This window comes from Vanacampus margaritifer, chromosome 10, assembly GCF_051991255.1.
Source record: "Vanacampus margaritifer isolate UIUO_Vmar chromosome 10, RoL_Vmar_1.0, whole genome shotgun sequence".
Classification (NCBI taxonomy): domain Eukaryota; kingdom Metazoa; phylum Chordata; class Actinopteri; order Syngnathiformes; family Syngnathidae; genus Vanacampus; species Vanacampus margaritifer.
The window spans coordinates 3680375-3700606 of record NC_135441.1 but is presented as its reverse complement, the minus strand read 5'-3'; positions in this window follow the sequence as shown (position 1 = coordinate 3700606).

Sequence of the window (20232 nt, the reverse complement as noted above, 5' to 3'; positions counted from 1 at the left end):
TTCCCTATTATAGACATGGGATACAGAAAGGAATTAAAACTTAATGATGCCTTCCAGCTAGAGTCCGCCCACATTTAAACCCAGGACTTTGCATCACTGCAGGCAGTGCGTATAGCTCGCAAATGTCAGATTACACGTGTGTTGTAAAATATTTGTCATGTGTTCATAAACTCTCTCAATGCACTCCAGGTGACAAGAGTAATGCTGCTGCTTCCTTCAAAGTGTCTCTTTACACGCAGGTATTCCTGCTTATTTGTCTCCCCTCATATAAAAACATGTGCATACACACTTTGTTCTCTCTGTTGTCAGTATTGATCTCCCCTTAATCCAAGGAGACAAAAGACGAAGCTTTTCATGTGACAGGCAATTAAATGCCTGTGCTGACTGCAGAGCTCAGCCACAGCACAGCAACACTGGGCTTGATTCTGGAAGAAATACAATAAGAAAAGAAATTCATTCCACTGTTCGTATTTGTCCAGGAATTATCAGTTTTTCCTCAAACATTGTTTGAATACCTTGACAGACTTGCAGCACATAGTGATTTAGGTATTATTAGCTTTCAAAGGAGATGTACACAGTGGGATTCAGTAGCAAATCAATCAATCCAACCATCTATCTACTAGCTGCTCATTATTTCCATCATCCACAGTCAGGAATAATCACAGAGAAACAAACTTTGCCGCAGTTTTACATTTTGGGAATCTACAGACAAAAATGTAACCACATCTGCACAAGCCTAATGGATGAGAAGAGAAGAACAGTTAAACATTTAAAGTGGGACACATTCCCTTGCAAACTGGTCAGCATCCACATTTGTCAATTAACAAAAAAAAAACTCTTTGAGGTTACGTAAACAAACAATCCCACGAGAAGAGGAACAAAAACAGAACATAGAAAAGGAATTGAAATGGAAGTCACCTATTCTCATAACCTTTTTTTCCATTTTTCCATTGTTCTTGCCCCGAACAGCCGTGCAGTAACAATGGAACTGCTCCTCAAAACCTCTTCCAACCTGCTTCTAGAAGGCAGGATGACGTGATCTTACTGTCATCTGATTGGCCATATAAGTCATGCACCAAGAGACGCCACTGGACACACCTATTCTCCAGTTATAAGCGAGCAGTCGGCCGCTGCCAGTTGATACAATACAGTAAATCCACCACCATCGCGGTGAAGTCCTCATTATAGAAAACCACCTTTGGCATGTTATTATAGCAATTAAAGGCACTTAAAAAAATAAATAAATAAAATAACCACACTTCTATAACGACACATGTACAGTATAATATGTATATTAATTAAGAGCAAGATCAATGAATAACACAAACATATTGTACAAACAGTGCAACAATATTTGGGTTTCCATCCACCCATTTTTCGAATTTTCAAGAAATGTGAAAATAAAACTGAATCAGAACGCTAGAAATTCAAGAAAAAAAGGGACCAAAATTCACAAAAAGGAAAGTGCAAATTATGGCAAAATATGTGGAAATTTTCAGGGGCCCACTTTGAGGTTGCTACTAAAACTTGGCTAGGCCCGAATGGCAATCCTTGCCTTCTTAAGCATTTTTTCCCTTACTTTGCTAAATTAACACATGGTTTGGACCATGTGTCTAAAGGGGGGATGTTATCTGCTGTTAATACACACTGGTTTACAAAGGGTTTTACTACAGTCGCACAAAAACACTGCGAAGCCTGTCTGTTTTGTGCTACAAAAAATGTGAGGCGAGGGGTTAAACTTCCAGTTGGCTGCACATCCACCACCTACACTGCCATTTGAACATCTCATGATAGACTTCATTGAGCTCACACCATCAGAGGGGGAAAAAAAACTGTTTGGTAATGGTCTAAATGGGTTGAGGCCTTTCCCACATCGGCACAAACTGCTAACGCAGTGGCAAAAGCCTTGTTGAGAGAATGTTTTCCCAGATGGGGAATTCCCACCAAAATTTCTAGTGACAGTGGCACACATTTTGCAAACAAGGCCATTAAACAGGTGGGAGATTATTTTGGTATTAACATCACAAAACACTGTTCATACCACCCAGGCCAGCTGTGGTGAGGGAAAATGCCACACTTAAAATTAAACTATCAAAGTGCTGTGAGGAAACAGGCCTCCCCTGGACAATGGCCCTGCAAATAGTGTTGATGTGCATGCGAATGAGGAAGCGGACGCGCTCCAAGCTCAGCCCATTTGAAGTGCTTTTTGCCGCCCCGCCTCATGTTGGTTTGAAACCGCCAAAAAAAACTCCGCCATCTACAACATTGTGTGAAGATGCCATGCTGTCATATTGTACTAATCTGTCCTCTGCTTTGTCTAATGTCAGACGCCAAGTGGCAGCTGCACTTCCATCTCCGGCATTGGGCCCGCTGCACACTTTCCAAGCTGGTGACTACGTGTTGGTGAAGGACTTCCGTAGAAAGAATTGGCAGTCCAGATGGTGGCAAGGTCCCTATCAGGTCCTCCTCACAACACAGACAGCGGTCAAGGTTGCCGAGAGGGCCACCTGGGTCCACGACAGCCACTGCAAACTGGTTTCATCCGTGCCGACACCAGCTTAGCCCAACATCAGTTAAAGGAGTCACCACCAGTCGGTGTCCAGCGTTCTCAAAGAAGCCGTGGCGTACCAAGCCACCACCCTACGTTGTAGACAAGGATTACTCGACGGTGCCTGAGGCTGCATCCCGTCGTGAGTCAAGTCTCAGCTCTTGTCAGGGATTCACCATGTGACAGCAACAGGCACCTCAGCGTGCATTACGTCTACGTATATCACATGCACATTTTTATTTCTTTATTTTTTTATTTAATTTTATTTTTGTTCACCCAGCAGTTGCTTATTGACACATTTACATCACATTACCACTTCGTCCATTTAATTCCGTACAATGCCTGAGACCCAGACTCACAAGGTTTACCCCAAGCGGTTAGCCATAAATTTGGCCTACTGTGTTTTCATTGCTTCATGTTTTTTCTTGGCTCTACTGTCCACATGCTCAAGGTCGTCCCGATGGTCCCCATAAAATTGTCCGCCGAGGCTTACTGCACCCGCTTCCTGATTACACTACCGTTGTTAATGTTACACACACATACTAATTGAATTCCTGGTGGCGTTATGTTAATTTCACTGCACATAGGGATAATATGACTAACTGCTATGTTTGCTCTCATTTGCCACAGTCCTCTTCTCACGTGACCCTATGGCCCTACAATATGTCTGCAGTACAGACTATTTGTTTGATGGGTTTGGTCACCCAATCAGGGAATAAGGTTCCTCTGTCTAAGGCGAACTTTTTCATACCACCTAAGATAAATTGGTCTTCTACGCCACTTCATGCTCGTGAGGATTGTTCTCAACTGATGGATCTTTTAACTTGGCCCCAGTGGTCAAACCCGCTTGCAGGTTGCAGGTTCTTCCAGACCTCACATTTGGAATCCTCTGTTTTTTCTGTCTGTGTAATAGTGGCGGCTCTGAGTATATGGGACAGTTGACACCTCATTTGTGCATGGAAATATGGTCTTTCTGCTCTCCTTTGGATGAAATGCGTAATGTGCAATGACTTTTTCTTTTCTTTTCTGAGAGAGTTCAGTATTGTTCATTCGGTAATCTTACCGATTCGATGTCATCATCATTCCTCTTTCTTTTTTTTTTGAATGTGGGTGATTATGCGCGTGTGCATGCATGTGTGTGCATATGTGCGTGTGTGTGAGTGTGCGCTCATTAATTCACCGAAAACCTATTAAAAATCCCATACCGTGCACCTAAACCGAATACTTCAGAATGCCGCTAGTCATGAAGTTGTCAAGAGACCCAAGGAAGGATCAAAGAAAAGAAAGAAAAGTGAAATCTAGCACCAACCAGACATCACCTACTACCCACCGGGTTACCAAACAAAATCTTTCACCAACCCCAGAAACATCTAAATTCCAACCAATTAGGGAGATCTTAAGAGACCAAAGGAAAGACTGAGGAAAGGAAGGAAGGATAGATGAAGCAGAGTGAGCTCCACAGACATCAGCTTCCACGGCACGGCAGGCCCACTAGGCACCCCACCGGCCCACAGCCACCTTAATACTGCGGTCTGCCCCAACCGATGGCTCCCCACCCCGACACACCTGCCCCTCCTAGTTGTGGGGTGCATTCAAATTGAAGGGGAGTTGTAGGGCGAAGACGGTGTCTCCACCATATCTGATCCCTCCAAAGTGTGTGTTATGTGCCCCTATGTGTCTACTAACAAAGTGCAAAGTGCAAAACTAGTGCAGTGAGTTAAGAGGAGCGACCAGCGGGGCCTCACCCAAACCGGCGGGGGCAGGAGGCACACGCATCCACCGCACCACCACACCCGCATACCAACCTCACTCTACCCCCCAACGGGACCCCGGCGGGTAGATGGAGACAGCACGGCGGGGCGATAGGGCTCGCCCCCCGGAGAATGGGGTTCACCCGAGGTGCTCGGAGGCTTACTGGAGCGGGGCAGGCATAACACCGCCGCCCTGAGTCAGGGATAGAGCTCCCGGCCCAGGGGAGGGGGACGGGACGGGAGGAGGAGACGACAAGAAGGGCTTGGGGCGGTGGCAGAGCAGCGTGGGGGGGGGGGAATGACGGGCGGGGAGAGCAGCCAACAGAGGCAGAGCCGCCCACGCCCAGCCAGGGGGGACAGCACCTCTAAAATTAAACCACTGGCCTCCGGGGATTTCGAATATTAACCCTTAGTGGTCATTGGAAGTGAATCTTGAGGAGTTGGTGACTGTAAGGTGTCATTTGATGTGGTCTACTCGATCCTGCTGTCAGAAACTGGGTTCCTGACTATAAAAACACAACAATTAGTTACAAATTGCCAAATACAGAAACAGCAATATAAGTGATCACAATGTGGTGGCTCTCGCTAACAGGCAGAATTAAGTAACCAGATTTAGATTAAAAAATTTTATATAAATAGACCATGTTTGTATAAATTTTGATATTTGTTTTTTATTCGAGGCAGATATTTATTAAAATGTGATTTCTGAGGAGGTTAGACCATTGGTCGATATTCAGAGTTTGTTTATTTTTCCAGTTAACAAGAATTGAATTTTAGCGATAGTAAGGGCTACGAGAGTAGATTCAAATTGTTAACGTGGTAAGTCAGTTGTTGTTAGGTCACCTAGCAAACACAAGTTTGGAGATAAAGGTGTCCTTCAGTCCAAAATAGCAGAAAGTTTTTCTAAGACTTTAGTCCAGAGATACATAACCGGAGTGCATAACCATAAATCATGAAAATAAGTGTCTGCAGTGTTTTGTGAACAATACTTGAATCCAAAATTTAAATTCCGGAGCTATAGACAAGTCTGTCTCCCATTTCGAAATGGGTAAATAAATTGTATCTGTATATGAAAGTAAAATATATATTTTTCAGAGGAACCTTGACCAACAACAATTCGACTGATTCAGACAAGATGTCGGCTGGTGCTGCACAATGTGCCCAAACTCTTTTTACAAGACCTAAATCTGAAGTCTATCAGACTGTGGATGGTAAAGTAATTGTAGAGGACAAGCTCTTAAGCTTTCTTATTTTAAAATTGAGGACTTTGAGCCAAGATGAAATTGTGTTGTTGGCGGTAAACGCATTTGACACCGAGTGGATTGAGGCATCTAAGAAAGTTTTATTTGAACTGTGTCCAACAACGCAGCGTAATATTTCGCAGAAGGGAGCCCAAAAGGACGTTAATAACATCAAGAGTTACCTGAAAATTTTAAATGAATGTGGGAAAATGTCCCGCGATTTGTATCCCACTACTTGGATGACTTGCCCCCCGTGATTTTCTCAAACATGGATGTTTACAACTTGCTCAAGAGAATGGAGCAGATTTAGGCGGATGTATGTGCCATGCGGAGCACGCTAAAGGCCAAAGCAGATGTGTGCGCGGATCTCCATGTGATCACGGCAAATGTGAGCCGCCGTGTGGAAAGTCTGGAGAGTGCTGCTGCTGAAATTCTCACCTGACTTGGAAGCACAGACACTTGCCGGGAGGTGAAATGCTTTAAGATGTCCAATGCTAATGGTAGATTTGCCTCGTTCAAAGTTACAGCTGAGTGCAAGGAAGTGGAGGCGATGTATAACCTGGAGATCTGGCCAGTCTGCACTCATGTGCGGCGTTTTTTTTTTGAGTCACATAGCAAAACAGCTCTTGGCTCTCATGGAGCTGGGATGAGAGTGCAGACAAGCGGTGCTTCATTGTCCTGTTGCACGGAGGCAGAGTAAACTCGGCATGGACCTAAAAGTTGTCTCTCACAACTGCCGTGGCCTGCGCTTAGGGCAGAGTGCAGAGGCAATAGCTCGCAGGGTTGTTGTGGAGCACATGTTGAGTCAATGCGACGTGCTGTGTTTGCAAGAGACATTTTTGACTAAGCAGGACTTGGAAGGTTTGAATTCAGTAAATCAGAACTTTCATGTGTTGACATTAAACTGTTTCAATTTATATTACAACTGTTTCAATGTAGTTATACATGTGTAGAAGTAGATATTACTATGTTAACTCAGTCACCAGATGTGTAGGAGAGGATGTGATAAGGATTGCTTTGATCTCATCTCTGTTTGAAGTCTCCTCTCTGTTCCCGGAACAGCAGAGGGGGCTAAAAGTTTCTGTTTATTTATCGGGGGGATGTTGAGGTGCTGAGCGCTTCTGCTCCTCAGGTCGTCCTGTCGTAAAATCTTATAGGGTCCAGAGTCTCTCTACATCAAAGACTCTGGTCTGGAAGTCCTTTTTTGTCACATCTCTGCTATAAAGGTTCAAAGGAGAGCAAAGGCGGGTCTGAATGTAAGAACTTTTGTATAAAGATGCTACAGATTCTCATCCCAGCACACACTGGAGCTGCACACCATTTTTAGTGAGGTTGTCTGTGTGTCTTTTGAAAGCTTTTAAAATAAAAAACTTGCAAGAAACTTCTTCATCGATCTCATTTATAATTTAATTGAACACGCAATAGATTACAAAATCCAAGTAATCTATCACATGGGACTGGAGAGTCTTGTGTGGACATCGGGGATGGCATAATACGAGGGTGTGTTCCTGGAGGGGTTGCCATCCTTTTGAATAAGAAAATTGACTTTATTAATATAGTAAGACTTAAAGTGGACTGGTGTATTAGAATTCACCTAACACTAAATTGTAAGGAATGCCTTATTTTAAATGTGTACATGGCATATGAGTGCCATAATAATGAAACAGAGTATCTTATAGGCTTCCATTTATAAATTTGTTTGTTCAGGATAATACATTTTTTAATGTGTTTATTATTGGTGATTTTAATTCAGATACTGCAGACAGGACATCAGTATTTGCTAATCATTTGCATCAGTTTTGTGAGGATAATGATTTTATAATGTCAACTACAGCTTTCTTGAATGCAGATAGTTTCTCATACATCAGTGAAGCTTGGCATAGCACCTCGTGGTTGGACCACTGCACAGCAGATGCACATGAATCATTGGTAGACATGAAAATATTCTATGAGCTTTCAACGGCAGATCACAATCCATTTGGTATGCAAATAAATTGTCAGTGAAAGTGGTATATTCTATGTGGAGCTCCGTTTGAGAGAGGAAATATTCTCTTACTCTGTGAATACTGATAATTTTTTAAAGCAAATTTTATTGCTCAGGGAGGCTGTGTAGAGATGTAAATAGCAAAAAATTATGCTATACTTGATATGTATGAAGATGTTGTCAAAGTGTTACTTAAGGCAAGTGAATCTTTTCAAAAAGTAAAACATAAAAAGAAAGGACGACCAGGATGGTGAACAGTATATATATATATATATATACTGTTCAGCACCTGCAATTTTTTTTTGCTCATTACTTCATCTGTAATTACAATAACAATAAACTATTCAGGAAACGGAATCCCAACTCATGTCTTCAACCCTACTGTGAGCCCTTTAAAGTGCACTCTCCTCCTCCTGCATCTCACCCCCACCCACCTTGATTGCCCCCGCTATCAAAACATTCAACATTCACACAAATGAAACTAAATAACAGCATCTACTCAAAGGCATGTTCTATCCCACACCCACAAAACCTTTTGAGTGAAACATCAGCTTTGGTTGATTTTAAAATTTCACGAGTATTACTTTAAGTGACTGTGATTTATTGCCGGGCTCACCCCCACAGAGCTAGCTTAATGTGCACTTAGTATGCAGGACAGGCCGTCATTAAAATGCAGTGTGTTTTGGGAAAGAATATAAAACGATGGTGGTGCAGTAAACATGGAACTGTGATTTGCTCTGACAAGGACTCAGCAAAATTGAGCATGATGCTTCCCTCCCATCTTGTTCACGGCACAATAATGTCTTAAAGGTAGAGGATGCAGTTGGCTAAAGTGTCTCTAAAACAGACATGAAGTGAAGCGGAAGACAACGCAACAGGATGGGGAAGGCTTCTGAATTATGCAAACTGGAAAAGAGAGACATTGTTTCAGTTTTACCCATGAATAATCACTCAACCACCCCCTCGTTATACACACATACACACAAGCTAACTTTGTTTGTCACTTATTCACGAATGTGAACCTCCATCTTTTCCCATACTATTAAATATGCAGGCAAACGTGTCAAATGCACTTGTCCTCAAACTGCACTTTAGATGTGATGAAAACATTAACAGAGTGGGACATTTAGTGAACAACGTATTTGGTTTAGTGATTTGTTAAAATAGAGGCTTCAGAGGATGCTATTCAGTAGCAGACAGCCAGTGAGATCCCACTGTAGGGATTCTTGGGTTTGAAGGCCTTTTATAGATAGTATTCACATGACCTCATGTGCCCCACATTGTGTGCCGTTCATGTGTCCATGGAATGTCAAATGTTAACGGACAAGGAAGTGTCCGGAATTGCAAAGATACATCAAAAGAATTTTCAACTGACAAAGTCTACCAAAGTGCGTTCTGACCATTTTGATTAAGGTAAGTGTCATTTTAAGAAGATAAAAATGTTTTTACCATAATGTGATCGTGATATAGCTTATGTGAGCCACTGGCCATGCCTAGCGCTGACTAAAAATAGATCTGGCAGTCAAGATCTATTTCTATTTTGAGAACTTTTCAAATACCCTCCGTAAGGTCTCTTATTTTCCTTTCCCAGTAGCCCAAAAGTTAAAATTGTTGTTAAAGTGTACGAAAATAAGTGGTTCAACAATGTCGTTGTTTTTGTTGTAACATGCTAGCGCTAGTAGCTAGCGCGGTCGGGAAACTAAAAATAACTTGAGATTCTTCACCTTGAATTTACAAATGATAAAAGCACAGCAACCAATAAAAGCCGAAAGTACAGAAGGCGCAAGAATATTCGTGTTTTGGGATCAAGCATCCTCCCTCAGAGCAGACGCATATTTAGCCCATTTTGGGGGGTGCACCCCCAAAGTGAACAACAGCAGCTCCAAAATTTTAGAGTATATATATATATATATATATATATATATATATATATATATATATATATATTAACTGTGGTTTTTTTATGACCTTGAAAATTATAGCTATTATATATATATATATATATATATATATATATATATATATATATAGAGAGAGAGAGAGATATAGATATATATAAACCATAGAGTTTAATAGTAATACTTTAACAACAAAAATAGAGTACACCCCCCATTTGATTGAAAATGGTTTGATCCAACTCGACCCCTTCCATCAATTTTACTTACAAGCGCAGACCAGTGGAGCTCGTTGTCCTCCTCAGTCCAGTTGGATTGGGTTATGGTTGAGGTTAGGGTAAGGAATGGGGGTAGGCAATCATTTTTGATGTTGGGGGGTTAGAGGAATGGGCTAGGAAATCCATCATGTCAATGAGATGTTCCCACGATGATATGATACAAAGACAAGTGTGTGTGTGTGTGTGTGTGTGTGTGTGTGTGTGTGTGTGTGTGTGTGTGTGTGTGTGTGTTACTGTTGAAATTCGGTACTGCAGTGAAATTATTCCCAAAATGGTTATGCATAAAAGGATTAATCCACTGTTGCTGCCATTATTAGTATGGAAGATTAAAACTGCCAAAATTCAAAATAAATAAATGACTAAATAAATAAATAAATGACTAAGAGTGAAAATAAAAACATATATAAAAAATATATAATTCGAAAATTCTAATTATTATAATATATATATATATATATCCTTTTTTTATATCCGTTTTTATTTTCACTTTAAGTCATTTATTTATTTATTTAGTCATTTATTTATTTTGAATTTTGGCAGTTAAGGTCTTACATATATTAGGGCCCGAGCAGTGATCTCTGCGAGGTCCCTAGTGTTTTTGTATTTTCATAAAAAAAGATCACATTTTTGAGACCCTAACACTTAAACAACTAACAACCATACCTACAAATTGCGCAGGGGTGTCCAAACTTTTTCATTTGAGGGCCGCATACAAAAAAACAGAAGGGTGCAAGGGCCACTTAAATTTTTTCAAATTCATTTAATTCTGAATTTATTTAATGCAATGAAATCAATAAAGCATTATTTTATTATTTACATTTTCAAATTATTTTTGGAAAAAATATACATAACAGCTTTCTGTTAAAGGTGATAAGGCAAATAACTAATGGTCTCCAATAGGGGAAGCTCTTTTGGACCATTTCTACCGTTGGAAAGTTGATGTTTTCTTAATTAATTTATTTTAAACATGCATAGCGTGTTGTTATTTACTGCTCTCTTCCGGGACACTACAGTTAAACTTATTTAAGTGAATAATATTTAGCTGAAGGTGTGCACTTTACCGGGAGTCGGACCGAGGAGGGACACCGGGACAAGAGGAAGAGACGGGTAAGCTTTTTCTTCACTGAGGGGGGTCAATTGGCGCTGGAATGGGATATTAAATGACCGGCTGCACCCGGTCCCGTGTGCCCAGAGGCATCTAGCTAGCAAGGTGGTTAGCTTCAGATGGCCGCCACATTGGGGATATTGTTGACAGCACATAATGTAATGAGATGTCTTCAAGTAAACTGTAGTATATAATATGTTATATTGCTGAGTAATGTAATGTTCCTGTAAATCGCTAGTTCTGTAATGCATAGACCAAACATTGCCAACAAAACACAAATAGTGTTGTTCTGGCCACATAAGAGATGCCGCATTAATTTATTTTCTCTATTCAAAAAGTGACAGTGACTGGAAAACAATTTCTCTCAAGTTGCCCTTATGTTCTGTCACTCCATTAGTTTCGTTACACGTACGTCCGCTTGCGAGCTTCGTGATGCTTCAGTCTGTTCCCTCGGCTTCAGGATATTGACAAAATAAATGTGTTAAAGAAATTTTTAATTTTAGCCTCGTTTATATCTGTTTCTTTTCTGTCTGGAAATTGGGAAGAGTGAATGGAGGTTTACAAAAGTGTACACTTCTTTCTTAAGCTTTGCAATGTTTTTTTTAGGACAGTTAAAAATGGCACCAAGTGCACCTGTCATTTTGTCAATTAAGGCTGAAAGCCGTTTAAACAATGCTTGCAAGCTTTAAGGTGTGCAGTTACGCAATCACTTTCAGCACTCTAATCTCTGCCATTAAATGACGGCTATTTTGGTAGCCACGCTTTTTTTTTTTTAACTATATTTTCACGCATGTGCAAACGTAATGCGCACTTCACTTATTTACAAGGACACACTACCTTTAAGGTAAATAAATTTGACTGAATTGAATTGGAATACCACCCCTTAAACAAAGAGAGAGAACGACAGAAAAACATGATGACAGTTTGGGTGAGTCTGTAACATTGGCACAAATTATTACTTTTGACACATTATATTTTCCAAAAAGTAAAAACATAATTTTGAAGAGAGACCTATTTATCCCAATATAGCAAATTTCCTTAAAATTGAATCAAATTAATGGCAATTTTTTTATTACATTTTTCATTTGTTCATAAGACTTATTTTGTATAGAACACACAGTATAATAAATTTTAATAAATAGTCTTGTAGCCAGAAAAAGTCCCAATCAAACTATGTGGTTGTAGAACTTAAGGAATACAGCGAAGTGCAAAGAATGACATTGAATACAATAGTGGTTCAACTTTCTTCAAGTAATTTAGGAATATCTACCATTTAAAAAGAGTTGTTATAACACAAATTTGTCACGTTTAATTCAGTCTGACAAATGGGCAGCACTCATGTTAGAATGTACGTGAACTTCTCTGACGCCATTTAATTTACCCTCTGCTAAGCTAAACATGAGAGGTTGGAAAACATGAATATAAAATATGTATACAAAACTTGTTTAGAATTACAACATGTACCTATCGCGAATGTCTGGTTCAGACACCGACAGCGACCACCGGCCAATGCAAAACTATTTGCGAGGATCGAAACTTTGATCCTGCGCTGATTGGAAGCTAGATGCTAATGCTATGCATCTTTATTATCACATCAATAATCAGCAAGCTTTTAGCACACGTCCGTCAACTGCCGTTACATGATGCGCAGGAGCTGCCCATTTCAGCAACATTGGTGACCTGAAACGTTCAGGCAGTCGCAAATTGAGACGCACACACCAATTACACATTTGTGTGTCGGCAGGCGAGTGTACAACGTATCCTTGGGTGACCATATTTTCATTAAACAAAAAAAAAAGAGGACACTCAGCCTGACCTTGAGATACTTGATACTCAGATGCAAGATACATTCAAACTATTTTAACATATGCCTCTTCTGTATGGGTAGAAAATGAAACAAAAAAAACATTAATCTTTTTTGAAGTTTTACATTTTTTGCTCCGCAATCTTTTTTTCTTCAAAATTCTTTCTTTTCTTTTTTTTTCTTTTTTTACTTCAAGCGGTATTCGTACCCTTTGCCTCCGGTACGACAGCACAACACTTGCCGCTCAGCTAAAGTTCTGGGCCACCGTCAGCCAGTGCGTGTCTTTCAGCCACAGTAAACGTTGCAGTGCACTCCCATTTGCCACTCAACGAAAAACGGACAATTTCAAACCCGCCCAGAAAGAATATAATAAAGTTAACATCTCCTTGGAAAACAGCCTAGTTCACAAAATCAAGCTGGCAATAGCAATGCCAAAACACCCTGTAAAGTGAAACAGCCAGTTAACTCTTTTACTGCCAAAGACGTTAAATGACGTTCTGCAAAAACCTACGGAGGAGCGCCAAAGACGTTAAAAGACGTCCTCCCATTTTTATTTTTTATTTTTTTGAAATGGGTGCTGGGAAGGCTTGCGGAGCTCTCCTGAAAGTTTTAAGCAGGTCTCGTGAGCCTAATGACTATTTTTGGCCCCTAGAGGGCAGCGATGACTCTCTTTTGACAAGATCGGGTGGGCGTCAGTAGAGGCGGAGCTAGAGCATTGAGCAGGAGATCAGAATGGAAAACAAAGGAAAAATGGCGGCCGGTCGCGAGGAGCTAACGCCAGAGCCGTTTTTTTCAAAGACCAAAAGCATCGCTAAAAGCGCACATTGTTGATGACGATGATCATCATCGATGATAAAGATGATGGTGACTCCGTGGTTGGAAAGCATTGACGCGGCAGTAGAAGACGTTAGATGGAGCTAGATGGAGGAGGGAACGGGCAATGGCGAGCGTTTGCAAGCAGCTCTACACTTACAAGACAAAAGGCATCGACCAACGCTAAAAGAGTACATTGATGACGATGATGATGAAGGTGAATCCGAGCTTGACGGCGAAATTGGAACCGCTGACGCGGCGGCTATGACGGTGTCGTAACGCGGAACACAACCGAGCACGCACAGGCGGACGTTCGATCGGACGACGGAGAGTGCCCCGAGTCCAATGCATATTCATCGGAGGAAGTGTGTACAGTCTGCTACTTGCTTTTTATTCCCCGGAAAAAAAGGCCGTCAAGAAAGTGTAACGTTTGCACGCAAAACGGACCAATGTGAAAGTGAAAGTAAACTGTTGTGCAAGTCCTGGCGTCTCCTTGCACGCAGGAGAGCGTTACAAAAGGAAAAACTGTATTTGAAACATCCACATAATTGTAAGTAGTACCACAGTTGCACACATTTGTAAATAGTTTGCGAAATTGTTTTGTCAAATTGTTACACTGTTGAATGGAAATAAACGTATTTTGCAATCAAAAAACACTTTTTCATTGTTGGTGAAAGCGTTTTACAGAAGTAAAGCACTATTTAGGTGTTTGTGGCATCATTCATGGACAAAAAGGAGTGTACAATTCACTAGAGTGCATGAAATAACATCGTTTCACAAAAAGCTCTTTTTCTCCGTTTTTTGTTTCCAAAGAGAGAATTTCGGTGAAAGTAACCATTTTCTATTGTTGATTACTGAAGAACGGAATAAGGTAGAAACAAACTTTTTTTTCTGATGAAAGATGAGAGTCCAATCTTTAATTTGGTAGTATGTGTGTTTCCATAGTCCAAACACAACATTTTCTGTGGACCTTGAAAGATCACTCAAAATGCTTAAATTGGCTGGCACTGGCGACATCCCGTTTTTGAAAACGTCTGGCAGTCAAAGAGTTAATCGAAGCACATCCACAAACCCAATCTTTCCTTTTGCACCATTCTTTGTGAAAAGTACGAATAATTCTTTGTCCCTTACTTTGCTGAAGATCCGCTAGCTAAGGTGTTGATCTCGCATCCTTCAAAAGATGGTGTTTTCCCTCAAAAGAAAGGCGTGAAAATAGTTTTATATTCTCCAGAGCTCTGCTGTGCACTAAGTGTGTTTTGAATTCATGAATGCACTGTGGGAACATACGTTTGCATCGGAATAATACAACGAGGCTGCGTAGCGATCTGCCTATTTGCGTAAAATACTTTTCTACTGGGAAACTGAGTACGTATGCGCGAACACACATCGCTACGCAGACAGGGCTGGGAAAAGCTCAGTAGCAGTGTGCCTTCAGGAGGATAATTTTTGCAGCATTTTTGCCCGCAGGCCAGACGAAGTAATGAGTCATTTTTAATTGATGACCAAATGTTGTCACTTTTAAACCTATAGGCTTTCTGAAATGAAATAAATAATTAAAATAAATAGAAGAAGTGTAGTTTCAACTTTCATTTCAGCCTGGGTAGGCAGTGCCTTTCTTGCCTATCCTGAACGCACGTCACTAAAATATATATATGATGTGTATTGCTGCTGGGGGCAGCACGGTGGCTGACTGGTTAGCACGTCCGCCTCCCAGTGCAGAGGACGTGAGATCGAGTCCGGGCTTCGGCCTTCCTGGGTGGAGTTTGCATGTTCTCCCCGTGCTTGCGTGGGTTTCACCGGGTACTCCGGTTTCCTCCCACATTCCAAAGACATGCATGGCAGGTTAATTGAACACTCCAAATTCTCCATAGGTGTGATTGTGAGTATGGTTGTTCGTCTCTGTGTGCCCTGCGATTGGCTGGCAACCAGTTCAGGGTGTACCCCGCCTACTGCCCGAAGCCAGCTGGGATAGGCTCCAGCACCCCCGCGACCCTAGTGAGGAAGAGCGGTCAAGAAAATGGATGGATGGATGGATATTGCTGCTGGTAGCGCGGTGAATTTCTCCACTGTGGGATAAATAAAGGTGTATCTTATTTTATTCACACAAACTTCTTGAGCGTCCCTTGGTCCACGGTGACGTTGTCACTAGCCCACCTAACTTGAAAATATTGATTTCCTAGCAGTGTGTCCATGTTATTTACTGTCTCCGTGGCAAAAAATGCCACAGTGTGTAGCGTATGGTTGTACCAATAAGTCTGTAAGAAGCGCTACATGCACATTTCATTAATGCATTTATACATTTTCTTTTAGAAAATGTATCTGCATCATGTTGTCAGAATCATCTCCATACTCCGTATGATATCATTGGACGCAGAAAAAGCTTTCGACAAAGTTAACTGGTCCTTCCTCTTTGCTGTTTTAAATAAATTCGGCTTTGGGAAGTCATTTATTCACTGGGTGTCAGTATTATATAATTAAAGCTACAGTTACTACTAATGAGATTATATCTCTTATTTTACTATACAGAGAGGCATAAAACAGGGATGCCCACTGTCACCTTTATTATTTGCAATATTTACTGAGCCGCTTGCATTAGCTATACGCCAGGAAAGAAGGATTCTAGGAATTCACTCTGGGGTAACAGAACACAAAATTAATCTATATGGCGATGATATTTTACTTTATTTAGAAAAGCCTGCTATTTCGTTAGGGGAAATATTTAACTTAATAACTAAATTCTCACATTTATCAGATTATTCGATTAACTGGAAAAAATCAACACTATTACCTATTACAGAAAATTCATGGAACCCTACAAGCCAGGACCCACACTACTCATTTCCTATAGGTAATTTAAAATACTTAGGAATAAAAATCTCACCTAAATTAACTGATTTAATTCATTTAAACTTTACTCCATTTCTGGATAGCATGTTTAGTGACTTGGAGCGCTTGAATAATCTTCCTATTTCTCTAATAGGACGAATAGCCACCATTAAAATGAAAGTTTTACCCAAAATAAAATATTTTTTCCTCAATGATTCCATTTAAACCTACGGCTAACTGGTTCCAGTTGTTGGACTCGGCCGTTACAAAATTTTGCAAAGATTAGTCTATCTACTCTTTAGAAAAGTAAATCCAAAGGGGGTCTAGAGGCACCAAATTTTATGCACTACTACACAGCTAACCAGCTACAATATTTCATTCTATGGGCACAACCCAACAGATATACTATCTGTTGGCTGGAACTAGAACAGAAGGATTGTAATAACCTCAGACTTCTAGATTTACTCTTCATTACAACATCGATTAAGCGACACAATTGTTTTGAAAACTCAATGATTTCCGCCACACTGACTGCCTGGTGGAAGGCACTAGAAATTACAAAAGCCCAAGTGGAGCCCTGCGGGCTTTCTCCCCTATGGCATAACCCCGACTTTCAACTTAACAACCAACCGTTTTATTTAGGTGTGTGGGAGCAGAAAGGAATTACACATCTCCACCATTTTTTTCTCAGATAATATGTTTATATCATATACATCCTTGCTCCAAAAATATAAAATAAAAAGTTTTAGCTAAAGATATTACTAAGCTTTCTCCGACAACAACAAAAAAACTCTCAAAAATATAATATGTATTTACCCATCTCGAAATGGGAGACAGACTTGTCTATAGCTCCGGAATCTGGCTTTTGGATTCAAGTTTGTGAAAACGTATTTAAAATGACAAAACACACAAATTTACAACTTATCCAATATAAAATTATTCATAGAACATACATTACTCAATATATGATGAAGAAAATGGGACTCTGAGACGCCGACATTTGTCTCCAGTGTTTACAAAACACTACAGACACTTATTTTCATGCTTTATGGTTATGCACTCCAGTTATGTATTTCTGGACTAAAGTCTTAGAAAAACTTTCCGCTATCTTGGACTGTAGGATACCTCCAAACTTGTGTTTTCTAGGTGACCTAACAACAACTGACTTACTACGTAAACAATTTCAATCTACACTTGTAGTCCTTACTATCGCAAAAAAAAAAACAATTCTTGTTAACTGGAAAAATAAACAAACTCTGAATATCGACTAATGGTCTAACCTCCTCATAAATCACATTTTAATGGAAAAAATATCTGCCTCAAATAAAAAACAAATATAAAAATTTATAGAAACATGGTCTACGTATAGAAAATCTTTTAACCTAAATCTGGTTACTTAATTCTGCCTGTTAGAGAGAGCCACCACATCACGATAACTTACATTGCTGTTTCTGTATTTGGCAATTTGTAACTAATGGTTGTGTTTTTATAGTCAGGAACCCAGTTGCTGCCAGCAGGATTAAGCAGACTACATCAAACGACACCTTACAGTCACCAACTCCTCAACATTCACCTCCAATGGGCACTAAGGGATAATATTCGGAATCACTGCATGCCAGTGGGTTAACTCTATAGGTGCTGGCTTAGCGTGGGCGGCTCTGCCCCTCTGTTGGCTGCTGGGTGGCGGCTGCGTCTTGGCCGTTCCCTGGGTCTCTTGGGGGGAGCTGTGTTGCGGTGCTCTCCCTGGTGTCCGGGGTGGCGCCGCCCCGGCACGGTCCGTCGCTCCGGGCCCGGCGACACGGTTCGGAGCCTGTGGGCCTCCGGGTTGCCCCGTGGCTCCCTCTCCCCTCCCCCTTCCTCCCCCTTGCTGACTCTCCCTCCTCGCCTCTCCCCGCCTGTCCTCCGCCTCCCTGTTCCTTCTCCCTCGTCACCCTTCCTCCTCCTCTCCCCCTCTCTCTGCTGCCCTATCGCCGGTCCTTCTAGTCGTCCCTTCTAGTCGTCTGCTTCCCCCGTCCCTTCCCCCTCCCCTGTCCGCCTTCCTCCCCCTCCCCTGGGCCGGGGGCTCCATCCATGGCCCTCCCCTCCAATTTTAATGCACCACACAACTGGGGGAGGGGGGGCAGGTGTATCGGGTGGGGTACCATCGATTGGGGCAGACTGCAGTATTAAGCAGTGCTGCGGTCCTCCATCCATGTCCCCGCCGCACCACCGTGCCCCCCCCCCCCCCCATAGTTGGTGAGGTGGGGCTACGGGTGGCTGGGTGGGGGGGGGGTGCTGGGTTTCTGGGGGCTGGGTTGTGGTGGATGTGGGGTGGGGGGGTGTCATGGGGGAGTGGGGCCTGTGGGGTGCCTGGCGGGCCTGCCATTCCCCGTCCTGCTGCGTTGGTTTGGGGGCGCGGGCCGTGTTGGGGTGGGGGGCTCCTGGGTTTGCTCTCCGGCCGGTGGCCCCTGCGGGGCCCGGGGGTTGCCCCTTGGCACTGCCATGGCCTGGGGGGCCCTGAGGTGTTGCGCTTGCTCTGTCCTGGCAGGGGTCGATGGCTCCCCTCTTTGGTGGAGATTTTCATGCATGCCAGATCCACCACACCAGCATCTATCGAAACTCAGAAACAATCTGCTTCTTCCTCAGGTCGTTGAATCGGTGGAGGCTGGTGTCTGTGGTTCTCACTCTGCTTCGTCTGTCCTTCCTTTCTTTCCTCAGTCTCTCCTTTGGTCTCTTGAGGTCTCCCTAATTTGTTGGAATTTAGATGTTTCTGGGGTTAGTGAAAGACTCTGGTTGGTAACCCGTGGGTAGTAGGTAATGTCTGGTCGGTGCTGGATTTCACTTTCCTTTCTTCTTTTTTTTATCTTTCCTCGGGTCTCCTGACAACCTCATCACTCTCTCTGGATTCTGAAGTATTCGGTTTAGGTGAACGGTATGGGTTTTTTAATAGGTTTTTAGGTGAACTAATGAGTACACACTCACATGCACGCACACTCATGCACATACTCACCCACATACAAAATTAAAAAAAAGAGAGCAATGATGATGACATGTCAAATCGGTAAAATTACCGAATGAACAATACTGAGCTCTCTCTCGAAAAAAAAAGAAAAGAAAAAAAGAGTCACCTCCGTACCATAATGATTACACGACATGGACTTTTTTTTTATGGTCACATTTTTCTTTCCCACTCCGTCAATCAAATGTGCTAAATAAAGTTTAACATTTCTTAATAGTACGATAATATAAAAAATGCAAAAGCAGCTCAGGTTAGGATTTTTTTTAATGCGCTTCAGACATTTGCTGTGCACTGGTGAGAGCACTGCACATTTGTTCAATCGCGCAGCTTAGAGGGAACATTGGTAGGTGGTATGTTCATGTTGAACGGCTCCCTACAAAGATTCCAATCCTTTACAGTGAAGAGCCATTCAAAAGGCTCGATTTATTCGGGAACATCACATCACTAGCTCTCAGCTGCCTTCACGTGCTATGGGAAAGATAGACCTTACCACTCGAAAAGTCGTAATTACGACTGAGTCCTGTTTATGTGCTTTTGTTGTCGTAAAAGCACATGGCAGACACGCAAGGTATACTAATTTCGACCTGCTGCATTCGTAAAACCATTTTAGATGTATTAATACATCAATTACAAGAGGAGGATGCATTAAAAAAGTTTGGTAATGGGGTTCCTTGTTATTTATTTTTTTTAGATTTATGTAGCCATCGGGTGAACCGCATACCCACCATTAAAAAAAAATTGAGGTAGCAGATTATGATTTATGAGGTTACCCTAATTGTTTTCCCTTAGTTTCTTAAGAGTTACAGTACCTTGGTTCATTGATTTGAGCAAAAGCCAGCTGTTTTGAAAACTGGAACTGCCTGGATGTTTCTACATGCAAGACAACACATATAGGAGTCATCTGAGGCTCAGCAGAGAACAGTTTAATCTCTTCTGCAATCAATTGAGGCGACACAGCATGACTGATGACCATCCACCTGGAGGTCTAG